This window comes from Arachis ipaensis, chromosome B6 (assembly GCF_059453495.1).
Source record: "Arachis ipaensis isolate K30076 ecotype BB chromosome B6, ASM5945349v1, whole genome shotgun sequence".
Lineage (NCBI taxonomy): Eukaryota > Viridiplantae > Streptophyta > Magnoliopsida > Fabales > Fabaceae > Arachis > Arachis ipaensis.
In genome coordinates this window covers 10,206,828-10,210,430 of record NC_142441.1, presented here as the reverse complement: position 1 = coordinate 10,210,430, position 3,603 = coordinate 10,206,828, and the positions used below count along the sequence as shown (strand labels likewise).

The 3,603-nt window shown below is 35.8% G+C and overlaps 1 pseudogene across 1 annotated transcript; it reads left to right on the top strand.

Moving 5' to 3' along the window:
* Positions 1-431: 431 nt before the first annotated feature.
* On the top strand, positions 432-3,349 carry LOC107646068 (uncharacterized; annotated as a pseudogene). Its single transcript, XR_001621617.3, has 3 exons — positions 432-572; positions 2,190-2,353; positions 2,956-3,349. The product of XR_001621617.3 is annotated as an uncharacterized LOC107646068 (transcript).
* Positions 3,350-3,603: the final 254 nt, after the last annotated feature.

Below are 3,603 nucleotides of genomic sequence, written 5' to 3'. Positions count from 1 at the left end.
AAACAGTTTGGTCTGATGCCTAAAACCGGATGTAAACTGTTAAACCAGCCGAAAACCGGCCGGTCAAACCAGAATCGGAACTTCCCGGTTTGAATAAAACGGCGCAGTTTCGCGCTTAAGGGGAGAAACAAAACGCGCTTCACCATCTCCTTCCTTGTTCCTTCGAGCAGAACATGCTCGGCCTAAACCAGGGAAAAACCCTAGCCGCCACCACCGTCGCAGGGAGGAGCCGTGTTTGCGCCGTCCGTCGCAGTCAGGGGCTTGTCTCCTCGAGTCTTCGTGCGTCACAGTCAGGGGAGTTCTCCAAGTCTTCAATCTGTTTGCAGTCACCAGTCGCAGGCGCACCGCTTTTTCCTTGAGCTCGACGACCGTCGTGTTGTCGCCGTTGTTTGTCGCTGTTGTTTGTAGCCATCTGTAGCAGTCAGGGGTTTGTCACCAAGGAGTCTCTCTTCGTACTGTTGGCGTTATCCAAGTTAAACCCCTATGTTCGCTGTCTTCTTCCTCGCTCGGTGCCCATCCTCCATCGAATTCGTCCTGCTCGCCGTCGTCTTGTCGCCGTCGCCCTCTCGAAGGTCAGTGGCTTTGGTGTGCCCTTGTTCTTCATTTTTCGTTTTATTATGTGACTCTCTGTTTTGAAATAAAAAATCATTCAATGATGATAGGGTTTTGTGTTTTTGTTGAAATCATTGATTTTCTCTGGCTTTGGCTTTCTGTTGTGGCTTCTGGCTTCTGGCTTCTGGTGTGCTGTTGTGTGTTTTGTGGCTCCACTGTGCTACTGCTGCTGCGTTGTGTTTTTGTTGAAATCATAAACAATTAATAGCAAAATTTCCAATGTACAATAGAAATCATAAACGATTTTCTATTCTGTTTTTGTTGCTGTAACTTGAATTTTATTGCTGAATTTGTTGCTTCCCAGTCACATAATCAGAACAGAATGCTCATTCAGTGCTTGGTTGATTGGCTTTGCTTTCTGATTGTATTTGATGATAAATTTTAAATTGATAGCTTTTAAATTTTAAATTTAAAATTTGCACTGCCTATGTTACTGATTCACTCTTCCTTCAATGCTTTTTATTGTTGTTAATAATTGTGATGAGCTTTGTTAAAATTGGGTCGAAAACTGTTGAATCTTTCTCCATTTTTCATTGTTCTTAACTTCTGTTCTTATTAAAAAATTTGCAATAGGTGATCTTTTGATTTATTATATGCTTCATGTTTTTAATTTCACTCTACTTCTACGCTTTGGAATCAGTTTATGATAACTGTGATTCAATTATTTAGTTGGATAACTAAAGTAATTATTGAGTTCAAGAGATTGAGTTTTTCTGTTCTCATTATTAGTAAGATATGGATAGTTTTTTCACTACTTTCGCATATTTATTTGTGGGTTTGCTGTGGGATTTGGTGCTGTGTGGCAATTAGCACTAGTCACTCTTGTTGTAGTTCCTTTGATAGCTGTCATTGGAGCCATTCACACAACCACTTTGGCCAAGCTCTCTGCTAAAAGCCAAGCAGCTCTTTCTCTGCTAGAAACCATTTTTGTTTAGTATGTAGTTTACTTGCTTGTTAAAAAATCTGGAACTGAAGTTATGCATATTAATTAAAGACCATATGATATGGCATGGTATGTTGTGTGACACTGATTAATTGAAGAAATTTTGTGTAGGACAAGTTTTGCTAGATAGGAATGATAAGAGTTTGAGGCTAAAATGGTTGAGGCAGCAAATAGGACTAGTGAGCCAAAAACTGGCTTTGTTTGCGACAACAATTAGAGAAAACATACTTTTAGAAAGATCTGATGCTGACCAAGTTGAGATTGAATAAGCTGCAAGAGTAGCCAATGCTCATTCTTTCATTATGAAACTTCTAGAGGGTTATGAGACATAGTTTAGCCAATATAGAGTTTCAATTTCTATTCCGATTCATTGGAATCAGAATTGTTTAATTTTTTGTATTATTGAAAATCTAGATGATGACTTGTAATTCTATGTTTAATTTTAGTTTTATTAGTATATTTTGATAAGATCATATGGCTTTGGTTGATGACATTTTTAGATTTGGAAGATATTTTAAGATTTATGTTAAACTATAATTATATTTTAAGATGTTTATTTATAATTTATTTATTATTTTTTTGAAACGGTTTTTCCGGTTGAACTACGGTTGGACCGGTTGAACCAGTAAGCCAGTAAACCAGTGACTAGAGCGGTTCAATGACTGGTCCGGTTCTCAGAACCTTGGTGGAAACACGACGACGTATTTCAGCGAAAGATCACTGTTGCGTTTGATTGTTGCAGTGTCAGTGAGGGATCATGGGATTTCGAAGTTCACTGCCATTTTTCGGGCTAATAAGGTGAACCTCTTTTTCATCCTAATCACAATTCGTAGTTGCCCCCGCCCTCTCAATTATGAAATTAGGGTTATGTTAATGCTTATTATCGATTTGGGAACATTGCCTTTATATTTCATAATTACATTAGTATTGTTTTTGCGACGAATAAAAATAAAAATTGTTCTGTTTGATTTTGCTATTCTGTAATGTAGGAAAACTCCTCCGGCTGAAAAGTTAACAGAATTAAAAATTTTGACGTTGTTTCGTAGAATTTTAAATGTTTAACTTTAACCATTCATATTTCACCAATTGTGAGAATATATAGCGATGTAATCCTTACTTGACTCTTTTTTTATTAAAAGGTTATTGATTAAATTTTATATTTCAAATTTTTTTTGGGAAAAATGCATTTTTTTAGTAGAATATAGAGCTGTTTTGTAATTTGCTATCAGGAAAAAGAGGATACTCTATGCTGAATTTGTCTCTAAAGTATAACTATTTTTTAATGGTATTCTGAACCCACTAAATGATTTAAAGGTGCATATTAGAGGAGCCTGATCTTTTTGGTAAGTGGGGGTAATTTATTATTATGTCTTATGCAGACTTGTTTGAATGTGTTACAGACAACTTGAACAAGAGATGGAAACTGTGATTAAAGTATTGCAGCCTGGACCCTTAAAAATCATAGAGCATAAGTTTTCTGCTGAGGAGATTCGTAAGGCTAATGATACTGTCTCTAAGGCTGTGGCCAATTGGCGAACCAATGCGAATTTGCATCCCAAAAATTAACTTTTGAAAGACTATATTCAGAAGTGAAACAACTTCAAAGAGCAGGCATATTTTGGCTCTTACATGTGAGGACAGTTTTATTTTAGATCCTCTAAACATTTTTTGAGTTTTGCAAATTCCTTTCTTTACTTATTTATGATGTTGTATTAAACATGTGAACTTTGGTACACATAGCATTAGTTATTGAATTATGTTCACTATTTCACTATAATGAAGATCTTTAGTGAATGAGAGTGTGGTTAGTCGTTCTTCTTTTGTTATTTAAGTTCATATATTAGTTTATTCTTAGAGGTATATGATGTTAAAATTAGGTTACATTTGCCTTATTTGACTAAAGAATGACAAGGAATAAAGTTCTGCTTAGTCGTTTAGGTAGTGATAGCACCAATGAGAAACGATTTAATACACCATTAAGAGCGCCTAAGAGGCATAACTTTTGCGAAAAAAACTAATTAAATATAAAGAAAAAGGTGTGAAAAAAA